The 15,285-nt window shown below is 34.0% G+C and overlaps 1 long non-coding RNA gene across 1 annotated transcript; it reads left to right on the top strand.

Annotated features, from left to right (window-relative positions):
- Window positions 1-2,391: 2,391 nt before the first annotated feature.
- Window positions 2,392-5,600, top strand: LOC112941565 (uncharacterized). The gene is made up of 2 exons (XR_011221022.1): window positions 2,392-2,526; window positions 5,344-5,600. It is a non-coding gene; the product is annotated as an uncharacterized lncRNA (long non-coding RNA).
- Window positions 5,601-15,285: the final 9,685 nt, after the last annotated feature.

Raw genomic sequence — 15,285 nt, forward strand, 5'->3', positions numbered from 1 at the left:
TCATCTTCTTTTAGTTCGAGATTAGCTAATATACATTGACAAAAATTTTAGCTCCGTCATTACATCAAGATCTGCCTGTTTATTTCTTCTTTAGCTTCAAGCCTTACTTATCTTTTTCTAGTTTGAGATTAACTAATATACATTGACATTGAAAATTTATTTATATAATTAGATAATTTTAATATGTTGTTGCCAGTTAACATATCTTTTTTTAAAACGTTTTGAAATACTATTTCCGTAATCTCTCCTCCCAATTTCTATATACAGATCTCAATTTTCCATTGCCCCTCTCACTTTCTCTCTCTCTCTCCTAGACTTTATTCATACTTCATCTAAATTTGTGCCCTTAATTGAATGAACTAATGAGAAAATAGCCTTCTTGCTTAATTCTACACATTTCTAAATTCTGATATAAAAAATAATGAATAAAAAGTTATAATATTCATATAAATTATTATTGAATTGTGTTATTGATTGCCTCAAATTACTTCAATGAATTTGATGGTGTTGAAGAAACAATGATACAATTAAACGGATGATAAAGTTTGACATCCTAATTATATTTAGTAAGATGGGTCCTAATTTTAAATAAACTCAGCTAGAATAAACTTAAGAGTCCAAATTACTTCATAATATATTAGTTTGCTTATTTGTAATAATAGAAGGTGACTTAATTAAAAAATTTACCTATATATTGTAAACCTTAGAATTACTTTGACAACTTAGGATAAGCATCCATAATCATTGGTTACTAGTTAATCTCATCATATACGTGGGACATAAGGTTAGCCCGCAGTACATGCTAGCTAGCGTGCGAATTTAGCACCTACTAGACCTAAAGAAAGACAACTTAAAATTTGTTACTTCCTCTGTCTCAATTTATATAATATGAGTTCAAAAATTAATAAATAACATATTTTATGTTTACAATAATTTAATTTTAATATATTTATAAAGGGTTTATAGTTACACAAAAATTTACAACTTATTTTAAATTACAATCAAACTTAATGCAAATAATATTACATTAGATTCAGATAAATTGAGATGAAGAAAGTATACAAATGTCATGGATCATAATGTTGTCTTTCATACTATTATAACTTATTTTAGATTACAAATTTTAAATTTTTTATTTCTTTTTAAAACTTCATACAAATGAGATCACATCAGATAAATTAAAATGAAAAAATTGTATAAACGTCACAAATCGTAATATTGTCTTTCACACTATTATTACAGCGGGGACCCAACCTTGATCTGAAAAAGAAATGAAAAAGAAAGAGTGAAAAGAGAAGTAGCCACGTATTAATGTTGGCTAGTTTAGCTAGTTTCAAGTAGAGGAGGATAGTAGTCACATTAATGAAATTGAAAAATCAAACTCTTCCTTACGGGACAAGTATTAATGTTGGCTTGTTCCTGCATATCAAATTAATAGAATGCAGAGGTGGCACGTCTTTGGCCAAAATAAATCATAATTTTAGTGTCTGGCCTTCTTTCACTACCCCATTGATGTGTTGTTATATATGTACCATACCAAAGGAATTTTGGCTTCTAGCAATCAATAGTAAGTTATATATATATATATATATATATATATGTGTGTGTGTGTTCAAAATTTAAAAATCAGAAAATATGTATAATTGGAAAGATAGTAATTAGAAATTTTTAAAAGGAAAAGAATAAATATCCGAAATCACAGAATTTACTAGGCATCTTAAAGGAATTTAATTGTATTATCATATATGAGAATATGGATAACAATGACCATACGGGGGGAGACCCTCTTCTTAGCCTTTTGATACTAGAAGGAAAGTTTGTATTTAAAAACACAAGAAACCTTCCTATCACTCACTACCAATGAGAGAGAAATGAACTTTATCTTCCCTCCACCTTATTACCGTCCATTTTCCAATTGACATTCTACCTCTTCTTTTAAGATTTCAGCTTTGATAAAAGTCCAACAATTTCCCACATGAAGGGGATCGAAATAACTATATTGGTAAAATACATGCATGAAAAAATTGTGTGATTCGTAATTAAGTATTAATTACATTTGAATAAGTAGGTTATTTTTTGAATTTTAAGAGTGAACATATATCGAATATAATCAGTATCTTTGAACCGTTGAGATTTGATATATATATCTAGACAACATGTAAGTCATAGAATTAACCCTTTACCTGATTTTGATTCTCATTTTTTTCAGTCATAAACATTTTTTACACTAACATAGGTGATTTCTAATAAATATATTATCCTATAGACACATTATTTGATATACATTTTATGGAACTTAGGAATCATTAAAAAGTACTAATAATTTATCCTTGAAACTGAACATTGTCTCATCAAGAGAGTTGACCACATCTTTATTTTCAGAATATGCTGAAATGTAATGACCTCATGGTCATGTACTTGTTTTAGTGTGAATTTACTGTTTTGCCTATTTCCATAGCTTCTATGTAGTGTATGTGGTGTATCGAGATGGGTGGCACACTTCCGAGGTAGTCAAACAAGCTTTGAGTAAGTTTTTCCCTTTTCAAAAGCTTTACGTTGAAAGAGTTGACTTTAGTTAGGATATATATATATATATATATTGAGTAGCATTGATCTGTAGGAAGTTTTAGGTTGAGAATTTAGGATTGCATGATGCTTAGTTATCCTTTTGGCCATTTTTTGGCTTAAGCTTAACTTTTAGTCATAAAGCCTTAGCTTAGGATATTCCTTAGTCACGGTTGGCATAATAGGTTCCTTACAATGCTTCCAGATGGTGTAAACTTTAATTTGCACGTATTGGATTGGGTTGGTACGAATGCGTGTCTATTTTGTTAATTTCGGGCTTTTATCATACGTAGTACTATTGTGTTTGTGTCATGAGGCCTTAGTCTTGGAATGACTGGAGTCCGGTTTAGTATGATTGTACTATAACGGATGTACACCCAGTTGTTTGTCTGGCGTGATTGATTTAAAGAATAGTTTTACTTTGTTTTGTATAAAATCATGTGCATGATATATGTTTTTGACATGTTTTGGTTCACTACTGAGGAGAAGATGTAATTGAGACCCTTAAACGAGCTTATTACAACACTCTACCTATTTTGGGCTTCGAGGGAGAATGTTATTGATCTTATTTAAGATAACTCTAGAACTTCTACAAGATTTTCATCACTTTCTTCGGATTTATCATTTTTAAGAGACTCTTTCATGAAACCTGTTGATTTCACTATGGGGACTTGTTATTTTGGAAGGAAAAACAATAATTGTAAAAGAGTTTTGGCACAAAAAAGGTCGGTTTCTCTAAACATATGATTTATCGTGTCTTTTACTGACAGATAAGATCAGGAAGCACTTTGGGCGGCTTGAAGGATTATCTTTGGGTTTAACATTATTTTTGTAAGCTCAAGTAAGCATTCTGGGAAACCCGTGGAGCTGATCAGGGTCATATTTCTTATATTTCACTTGCTATTAAGTCTGAGGAATAATTTCGGACCTCCTACGCCTGTAGATGGAGCCCCAACTAGAGTTAGAGGACAAGAGTGACCTAGGGTTGAGGTAGAGTATGGGCTACAACACTATGCCGAGATCAAGAGAGGGCACCTTCACGAAGCCTGCTATAAAGTAAAGCAGGTCCATCAGTAGTTGGGTGTTGTGGGTCTGCCCATCCTCTGCCATATTTGTTGCCATGTCGGTCCTTCACAACACTTTAGCTACTTAACCTAATATATCGACTAGCCATAAGATTAGAGGTGAGGTGCAAACTTCAGCTTAGGAAGAGGTACATTATGCTCGAATACTAAGGGCACAACATGTTGATGTGGATCCTCACTTAGCGATTCCACTGATGTTGACAATTGTTCCGTCTATGATAGTTTAGTCGGTTATGTTATCTGAGGAGTAAAAGATGTTGGGACGATTCATCTGGGTATGACCTCCTAGGATTGATGGTACTTTGGGTGAGGATGCCCATGTGTTTCCCGTTAGTTGCCAAGAAAGGTTGCATAACCTCTATTTGGTAGAGTCACACATGGTTTATTACATTACTTTCTAGATAGATGGACCAACAAAGCAATGGTAGAGGTCTTATCTTGAGTGCAGGAAAGACGGGTCAATTCCAATGACTTGGTATCACTTCTACAAGGCCTTTTTAGAGAAATATGTACCTTACATCTCGGGGGGAAAAAGGTTATATAATAAGTTCACAAACTTGTCGTAGGGATCAATGTCGATATCTGTGTATTAGATACAAGTCCATGAGCTGTCCAGCCATGTAACTAGGGATTTTTTTTAAAAAAAGTGACATTAAGGTTTCAAAACAAATGGGTGGTGACATAAGTCTTAAGTATTGGGTGTAGGTGACAATTATGTGATTAAGATTAAAGATTGTGGAGTTGCTCTCAAGTTTATAAGTTGACAGTTTGGTCCACTGAATTATATGAAAGGTAAAAGGGTAATTTCACAATACCTAATTTAACCAACTTTTGGTGGGAATTAAATGAGGGGTAAAATGGTAAATTGACTATACCAAACCTAATTTAACAAATTTTGGTGGGAATATCGAGCCAAAAGAGGAAATAAAAACTTTTTCCCCGCCTCCAGCCGTCGTATTCGTCCTCTTCTTCTTCTGCTCTCGTCTTTGCTTGCTTGCTTTCCTTTCTTCCTTCTCTCTTCATCATCTTCTTCTTCTTCTTATTTTCATGCATTGTGGGTCTTCACTGGTAGTGCTTATGCTTTCTTCTTCATGAATAAGTTTTTTACCTAATCTGTAACTGGTGGACCAAATTTTGTTTTATTCAATTTGAATTACTGCATAAGCGTTATACACCATTGTTTCTGGTAAGTACAATTAATAGTTAATTTAAAATCAATTCATTATCATCTGATCTAGGTACCTGCAATTTTTTCAATAATTTGTATTCGTGTTTCCAACATATTGTTATAGCAACATTTGACTATTATAACATATTATAGTCATATGTAGCAACATGTGATTTATTTTCACAACAAAACGGTCATATGTAGCTACATATGACTTACATCTCGCAACAGAATAGTCATATGTTGCTACATATGATAAAACTAAAAAATGTAGCAACATGTGATTTATTTTCACAACAGAACAGTTATATGTAGCAACATATGACTTACATCTAGCAACAAAATAATCATATGTTGCTACATGTGATATAACTAAAAAAATGTAGCAACATGTAATTTATTTTTCACAACAGAAAAGTCATATGTAACAACATATGACTCAAATATCGCAACAGAATAGTCATATGTTGCTACATATGCTTATTCTTCATACTTAGTAATTATTTTTTTAATTATTTTCTTCAGGTACAATGTCATATATGTAGGGATTGATTATCGTGGTGAATGGGTTGAGAAGAAAAATTGATTCACATGGTGTTGGGAGGATAGTAAAAAATGAGGAGCCGATTCAGTAGGGATATATGTCGAAAGAAACATTTTGTATGATGAGTTCTTTAATTTAGTCGTGCAAATATCTGGATACAATTGTAAACTGCAAGATCTTGTCATTAGTTGCATTCCCCATTTTTTTTCATAATGAGAAGGTTTTACTTTTAAAATAACTGACAAATCTAGTTTGAGTTTTTATTTGGGAGGAATAGAGAAACCGCCAATATTAAAAGTCTACGTAGAAGAAACTCCTATCGAGGAGGATCATAATGTAGACCAAGGCCAACAATATATGTTTAATGATGAATTTCATCCTGCGGACATGAATAATCCTGATGATGAAATTGGAATAGGTGAAGGTGAAGGTAAAGGTGGAGGTGGAGGTGAAGGTGAAGCTCAAACTAAAGGGTCGGACCTTGAGAGCAAGTTTCCTCCCACACCTATAGTTTGCACAAACAATCCATGTGGTTCTCAAACTTCACATGTGATTAATGTTAGAAATGATGAAAAGGATATTATAAGGGAATGACATTCAAGAACAAGCAAGAACTGACAAATTCATTGAAAATTGCTTTCTTGAAAAAAAATTTAGACTGGAAAAGGTGATAAATTCTTGTGATGTGTTTTCCTTTAAATGTTCATATCCGGATTGCAATTGGTGGCTGAGGGCTATGAAATTTACAAGTAGTGACAGGTTTGCCATTAGAATCTATGAAAAGTACCATAATTGTGGTTCAGAGCATCTTACGAGCAATAATTCCCATGCCACGACAAAAGTCATAGGTAAGTACTTTGAAAATAGGTTTCCCAATGGTAAAGGCCCATCCATAAGAGATATGTCAAAACAAATCCGCACAGAATTGAATTGTAAGGTAAGCTATTGGAAGATTTATAAGGGCATGGATAATGCTAGGTCTAATGTTACGGGAACACATGAGCACGGGTACACAGTGCTTAATGCGTACCGGTATATGCTTGAAGTTGTGAATCCAGGAAGCAAGACGACATTGTCGCTCGATGAAAATGGGAGGTTACAGTTTTTCTTTGTGTCATATGCTGCTTGGATAATTGATTTTCAAGAAATGAGAAAAGTAATAGACATTGATGACATATTTCTAAGGAGAAAGTATGGAGGAGTTCTGCTATCGGCGGTGACTCAAGGTGCCGAGAATCATATATTTCTAATGGCTTTCTGTGTAGTGGACAAGGAATGCGATGCCTCATATGAATATTTTTTTTAAAATATGAGAAGCTTTGTAGATGATACTGATGAGTTGTGAATTATCTCTGATAGGCATCCAAGTATTCGAAAGATGGTTTTGAGAATCTAGCTTGCATCTCATTATGGTTGTTGCATGAGACACCTTGGGGAAAATATTCGAAATAACTTTCACAATTCAAAGGAAGTGTCCTATTTTATAAAGCAGCAAAGGCGTACGATATATGTGAGTTCAATGACCATTTCAATCAAATAAGATATTTGGTACCAAAGGCCGCTGAAGCTCTTGAACGTATTGAATTTCACACACGGAGTAGGGCATTTTTCCCAGAAAATAGGTACACCACCCCTATTGAGTTTTTCTTTACTTTATGTGTTTTGTTTGATTTTTATGTGTTGTTGTGTAGATATAACATTATGACATCAAACATCGCGGAATCGGTGCATAATGATGTTGAAAGATAATTTTCCATTGTCGCTCTATTTGATGAAATAAATAGGAGATTTGCATTGTTATATCACCAGAGGCGTATGGAATTGGTGCACTCCGCAAATAGATATGTTCCTTCAATTGAAAAAGACATACCAGAGTATGTTAACGCGGGGAATAAGTTATTGGCCCATCAAAACTATAACTTCAAGTTCAGTGTCACTGGTCATGTAGATGTTGCTACTGTGGATCTACAAAGAAGAACTTGTACTTGTAGTATTTTTGATTTGTACAGAATACCTTGTCCACATGCCATGACAGCGATTCGATCCCACCATGGTGATGATTTTGGAAATCAGATTTACCTGTACTCCTCTCCATATTATTTAGTGGAAAAATACATAATGGCATATTGTCAGAAAATTCACCCGGTGTCAACTGAAGATTCTTGGATTGTCCCTTTGGATATCATACATAGATAAATACCTCCTCCATATGTTGATCCAAGTGAAACCGGAAGAAAGACTTATAAAAGACGGTGTGGAGTTGGTGAATTATTTCTAACAAGAAAAAATAAAAGTTTAGTATATAAGGACTTTGGCCACAAAAAAACTACATGCCCAAATCGAAATGCCCCATAAGAAGTGGTAAGCTTTGTGTTGTTGAATTTTAATGAATGTTCTTTCTTATTTGAGGATAATATCTATTATATAATCTTATTTAGAAATGCCCTAATGCGTGATTTGTTGCTCTTCTTTGTTTCTATGTCAACACATGTCAAATGTTGCTACAGGATATATTAGATGTGGCAATATATGCAACACATGTTGCTACAGGCGAATCATCTCTAGCAACATATGACTCAAATGTTACTACATATAATCAACTGTAGCAACATATGACTCAAATGTTGCTACATATAATCATCTGTGGCAACGTATGACTGCATCATATAATCATCTGTCACAACATATACTTTAAAATAATGATTACGTGGGAGTGTGCTTTTAGATATAATAGATGTGGCAACATATGCAACACATATTCCTACAGGAGAATCATCTGTAGCAACATATGACTCAAATATTGCTACATATAATCAGTTGTAGCAACATATGACTCAAATGTTGCTACATATAATCATCTGTGGCAACATGTGAGTGAAACATATAATCATCTGTAGCAACATATACTTTTAAATAATGATTGAGAGGGAGTGTTCTTTTAGATATATTAGATGTGGCAACATATGAAACACATGTTGCTACAGGCGAATCATCTGTCGCAACATATGACTCAAATGTTGCTACATATAATCAGCTGTCACATCATATGATTCAAATATTGCTACATATAATCATTTGTGGCAAGATATGACTGCAACATATAATCATCTGTAGCAACATATACTTTTAAATAATGATTATGTGCGAGTGTGCTTTTAGATACATTAGATGTGGCAACATATGCAACAAATGTTGCTATAGGCGAATCAGCTGTAGCAACATATGACTCAAATGTTGCTATATATAATCATCTGTCCCAATATACTTTCAAATAATGATTACGTGGAAGTGTGCTATTAGATAATATATTTGTTTAATAATTAAGACTCTTTAGTTCACTCTGTTGAAACCTCATGTCTTGCAACATTTCAAAATTGTTGGCCTTTATAAGTACACAAGAAGGGAGAGATAAGTCAAAAGTTGTTTTATCTTCTTCTCTTCTTCTTCATTCTCAAAAATTATTTCAACTAGGGAAAACCTCTTCGAATCCCTACCAATTGAACTAGTAATTCTTATAGTTGAAAGGGTTGCTTCCTACTCTCTAGAATATTTAGTTAGTGTTAAATTATGTTCTAGGTTCCTCAATGAAGGTTGTAATGAACGTTCTGTATATCATAAGGTTACATTGGCCAGCTTTCCCACTGAACCTACATGGACGAGGAATCAACATGCCAGGTCTTTCATGAATATTTGCATAGCATCGGAGAACTTAGAAGACTTATACAGAAAATGCGTGGTAATTTTAATATTTTTAGTTTTTATTCGCCTTGCATCAATTTATTTTGTAAGCTTAATGTGTTGTTTCTTTTATAGTTTGATTTTTTCAATCGTAATGATTCAACTGCACTAAAAATGGTTAAAAAAGCAGCAGAAGGTGGCCACCATGGTGCATAGTATGTGCTTGCCATAATTTCAATCTTTGAAGGCGGTAATTCCATGAGAGAAGGCTTGATGTACATTGCCAACATATGAAAAAAAACATGCCAGTAATAGTGAGAAGATGTCGACACCATTTGCGGTGCATTTTAAATCGAATATGGGTGGAAGAACCTAATATTTTGGGTGTAAGACTCATTTGTTGCACTGTGCATCAACCCCAACAAAATGCCCGCAAGATTGGTTGTCCCAGAGGAAGTGACAATGAACACGATATTCGTTGCGAATTGTCTATTTGTGATTTAGAACTAGATTATCTAGTTAAATTTCTCCCACATACTACTGTGTGGGAATAATTTAATCTGTGTTGAAGCCGATGTTGATTTTATTATTTTTTGTATTAATTTTGAAATTTTATATGTGGCAACATATTATATTACATATGATGAAAATGTGGCCTTCACTTCTTTTGTACTTATTTTTGAATTATGATATAACAAATTATGGTCGTACACAACACTCTCCATTGTTATACCTTATTATTGTTGATTATTTATGTTCTAAATCACTAAAACTTGGTTAAAATTTCCATTTTTTCTTTTCTAAATCGATCAAATAGTCTTTTAGTGTCTCCTTGATTTTTCATCTGTAGCAACATATTGCAGTTTCTGTTGTAAAAGTCGCAACATATACCACAACTTTTGCAACATACAATTATAACAAATCGGTCTTTCGGGGCTTAATTCAATTAAATTGTCACGTAATTTGATATGTAACACCAATATACAGTCCTACAACATGTCTAAGTAACAAATTATGGTCGTACACAACACTCTCCATTGTATTATAGCAATTATATTTGTAAAAACAATCACCTCAATAGTTCATCATACATTGTCCTAGTAAATCCATATGATAGTTACATAACGCCCTTCTAAATCGTTCTCTCAAATGTTATAACTTCTTATTGTGGATTATTTATGTTCTAAATCACTAAAATTTGGTTCAAATTTCCATTTTTCCTTTCCTAAATCGATCAAATCATCTTTTAGCGTCTCCTTGATTTTTCATCTGTAGCCAACATATTGCAGTTTCTGTTGTAAAAGTCGCAACATATACTGTAACTGTTGCAACATACAATTATAACAATCGGTCTTTTGGGGCTTAATTCAATTAAATTATCATGTAATTCGATATGTAACACCAATATACAGTCCTACAACATGTCTAAGTAACAAATTATGATCGTACACAACACTCTCCATTGTATTATAGCAATTATATTCATAAAGACAATCACTTCACTAGTTCATCATGCATTGTCCTAGTAAATCCATATGATAGTTATATAACCCTTCTAAATAATTTTTTTCAAATGTTATACCTTATTATTGTTGATTATTTATGTTCTAAATCACTATGACTGAAATGTTGCTACATATAATCATCTGTAGCAACATATGCCAAACGTTTTGACAAACAAATTGATGAACTAAACATTCTTTAATTACATTGTCTTTAAGATAAAATAAAACAACATAATTGATAAATATAGCATTGTCTTTAATTACAAGCATAATGTCAAGGCTTTAAGCTCTGAGATATTATCCCATTAACCCAAATAAATTGCATCCTTTCAATTAGATTGTCACATAACAGTGAGCTGAGTGGATGCAATTTTTTCCGACTAATAAAATGCTCAATGAATGCAATGGAATATGACCCGCACGCCGATCCACTTGCATTTTTTTACCATAGGTTCTATTCGACTGTTAAATTCCCATGGTTGAGTCAGAAACTTCTCTGGCAAATGATTCATTATTCCACTCTGCTTCAACAATTTAGGCAGCAACTCAAAGAGAGGTTGTATGAGTGTGAAAAACTTGTCGTGTTCTGTTACCACAAGGTTGCAGTCATAAACATTTATTAATCTCTCGTGCAATAGAATCTCGAGAGTCACGAAATGATTACCCAACGTGTTCATGACTGTCAAAATCCTTTTTGCATCAATCCAATCCATGCCTCAATGAGTTGTCTTAATGCCCCTGACATAGTTAATCATATCAACATCCCATACAAAGTCATCTAGTAACTACCTCATGCTTTTACCACCAACGATTGTTGCCTCATCTCTCATTTGTTTATATCTCTGTAGAAACTTCATATAGAAGTTGAGACCTAGGATTCTATCTCTTGGATAATAGCAGTCCGAGTATTTCCAATGCCCCTGACGCATGAGGTTAAGAATTTCGTCAATATATTGAAAAAAAATATTATTAAATAGTTAGGAAGAGTAGTCACTGAAAAGACATAAGAAATAGTTAATAATATAAAAAGCAGGATTACACAGTCTTCCCACCAAACTTCTAGTCTTGTTATGTTCCTTAAATCTTGACCGGTCAAAACATGGATGCCATATTCCATTCGAATATCCATGCTTCTCTTTCAGCTACAGATGGATGCCTATAAATATTCAACCTTTTATACTCCGTTACGACTTCCTTCATAACGGACCTTGGAATTTCTTCAAACATCTTCCTCTTTAAATTTGCATTGCCTTGGCAAATGATTCTTTTCTCCGCTTGGACTTTGGAGTATATGCATGCCACACATTCTTTCATACAATTCCCTTCACACCCCTTTTGTGTTTTAATTCATTAACAACTTTACTCAATTTTTGTAGATACATGATATTATCTTCATCATGTTTCTTACACTTCTCACAGAGAAAGCCACAACATCGTCTACAAGAGGTAGCGCCTTCGTGTTGTCCTGCACCAGCACCATCATCAACACCAACACCAACACCATCATCAGTAGCAGTACCATCAAAAAAACCTAATTCATTAATGACTTCATTAGGAACTCTCTCTCTCTCTTTTGATGGTTGTTGCTCCAGCCAACACCATTTTAACTTTATCCACAATAGGATCAAAAATGGTTTCAACCAACCCCAGAGTTATTAGATATGACATTTGCAATTCCTATTCTGTTAGGGTAATCCATGGATGAACAACCTAAAATTGTAAAAATGATTCATATGTAAGAATTATCTGTTGCTACAGATGAATTGCCTGTTGCAACATGTGTCACAAATGTCGCAACACATGATTGGTCTATAAAAACATTTGTGTCACATGTAGCAACAGATGAATCATATTTAGCAATATGTGACACAATGTAGCAACATATGCCTGTAATATACTAATAATAACTTACTGCATCAAATGAGGGTTAAAAAGATCTGAAATATGCCCTTCTTTGGTAGTTTTAGTTCTTGCCATCAACCATCTCCTCATCCTTGTGGATGATCGCTCTTCTGCTGCAATTACTTGGTTGGTCAAATAAGAAATGACTTCAAATGCCCAGTCCTGTAAAAAAGGAAAAACCTGTCAATAATCAAATATTGAATTATTACTTAATATAATATAAAAAGATTAAAAACATTCAGCTTTACCATGAAAGCCCATGGAAACCCAAACAAGTTATGGTTTTTTCTCCTACATGCTTCAACATGTAGTCGACAGTTAGATGAAAACTCTCATGACCCCACGGGTAGCTCTTGAAAGCTTCAATATCCTGACAAAAATTGACATACTTTAAAAGTATGTTGTTGCCCGGATCCTTCGGCAAAAGAATATTATGTGTAAACCAAAGTAAGCACAATGACTCCTTATGCTTCCTTAGTTTATCCTCCCGTTCCAACAAACTTAATAAGTCAAAATTTTAAAGCTTTTTCCAACAAGGGACATCAACTCCTGCTCCTCAGCTGGCAGTGAGTGTTGTCCTGCTTCTGCTATTTCTTTAACTATTTTATTTCTTCGTGATTCTATTTTAACAATGTATTCAGGGATGGGCTCAATAGGAGGATTACATTTTAGCCTTGTAACTATGGCAAACTCTCTTATGCCAAAGAAAACCGGCATGCCACAATAATTAATTAGAATATAATCTTTTTTATTTGGATTTTCAAAAATGAACCTTCTTTTCAGAAGTTCATACACGATGGTCATTTGAAAACGTGAAAGTAGATCAATGGGTAAATCAAGAAAATGACCAAAACAACTATTTCTGAAAAAATCTTCCAATTGATTTCTCTTGAGGATATCCCTTAATTTGACGAAAGGTCTTCTTAGGATAGACCTAATGATGTTGTCACCATCAGCGTCAACCTGCAGATTGATATACCGTGGTTTCACGGTATTATTAATACTTTTTCCTTAAGTTTAGAGTGTCAAAAAGTCTTTTTGTGCTAATTTTTATGTAAGTTTCTTTTTATTTGCAGGAAATCTGTCTAAAAGAGGAATGCGGAGGTTTTTGAGCAAGAAATACAGAAAAGTACCACTTACGGAGCTTGTGACGGCCCGTCATGCTCGTGACGGTCCGTAGGTGGCATCGTAGTGCAGCTGCTGAAGGAAGATGTGGAAGTCTGACCAAGTGTGGAGTTACGGAGTACGTGACGGACCGTCAAAGCCATGACGGTCCGTCTTGCTGGTTCGTCATGAAGATCAGAGAAGTAGTCCAGTACCTAAATTCAAAGAGTTCAAGTGTTTTGGAACGGAGACCCTCGACGGACCGTTGTGCCTGTGATGATCTGTCATACCTTCCGTCGAGGGTAATGAAGCGAGCAGCAGAATAAATTGCACAAGTATGGGACGACGAAGTCCATGACGGTCCGTCGTGACCACGACGATCCGTCGACCTAGCCGAGTTTTGACAGATTTCCAGCAAATAGAGCCCTTATTTAATTAGATTTTATTTTTTTTATAAATAGTTCGAAAAACCTCGCTTTTGAGGTCAGACTCTTGGTTAGACCCTTGATTATTGTTAGACTCTTAATAATTTTTTATACTCTTTGTGAGATTCTTGATTATTTTGAGACTTTTGTAATTGATTGTTGGTGACTTTTGCTGATTAATCAAGTGAACTTTCGGATTTTACTCTTTTTCATTGAATTAAGTGCATGAATTCTTATATCATATATTTGAATATTGTGATTATGACTATGAGTAACTAAACTCCATAAATAGGGTTGTGAGAACCATAGGCGAATAATGAGGTAAAACCTAACTAAAATAACAACTCTAGAATAGTGTCTTGCATGTATTGATAATTCTTTTGCTTAGAAGTCTTTTTAACGGATGGCCAACGTTAGAACTCGCCTTAATGCTACTTGCCGGACCAAGGAGGTAGATAATAGGAAAAGAATTATCAACATTGATTTAGTGTATACTATCTAATAGGCTAGTATTGATTGGTACGATGAAATAACTTAGTCAAATATCGAATCAGATTCTTAATATGAGGTAAAGATAAGGGTTAGTTTAGCAACACACGTAGCCGGACCAAGGTGCGGAGTTAAATTTTCTAGATGCCGAACCAAGGATTTAGAAATACATAACTTATCACTTTGCATACAAGATACTAGGAAAGAACTGTTATAGTTAGAGTTATCAAGTTATGAACCTGTGGAGAACACGTTAACCCTAGTTACTTTTATTAATTAATTAAAATCCAACATTTGAAGCTGGTAGTTGTCTCCTTCAATTTCGCTAGTTATTTTCATTTATTTAGAAATAGAAAACCCCCCTTTTAGTATTTTTGCTTTCCAAGGAAGTAATTGACTGAACAATAGTAATAATGGATTGAAGTTAAGTCTAAACTATTTTCCTCGTGAGAACGATCCCAACCTCACTAGTTGGGTTATTTACTTGACACGACCGCTTTACTTCTTATATGAGAAGTAAGTTTGAGCATATCAAATTTTGGCGCTGCTGTCGGGGAGAGTGGTTTTTAGATTAACTTAAACTTATTACTTTTGTTTAGCTGATATTTTCTTGATTTTACTTTGTTTTATTGTTTTTGATTCTTGCAGAATCATCTTTCTTGTATGCCAAATACATGGAGAGGAAGAGCACCCTTGTTTCCCTACGATAAGGAATTAGAGTGTACACTATGCAACATGAATCAAAACTTGGGAATTAATGATGATGATCCAAACCAGAACATCCCAGCTCTGGTTGATGTTCATGGTCAGTTGTTACCCG

Source organism: Solanum lycopersicum, chromosome 5, assembly GCF_036512215.1.
Source record: "Solanum lycopersicum chromosome 5, SLM_r2.1".
In the NCBI taxonomy this organism is placed as follows: domain Eukaryota; kingdom Viridiplantae; phylum Streptophyta; class Magnoliopsida; order Solanales; family Solanaceae; genus Solanum; species Solanum lycopersicum.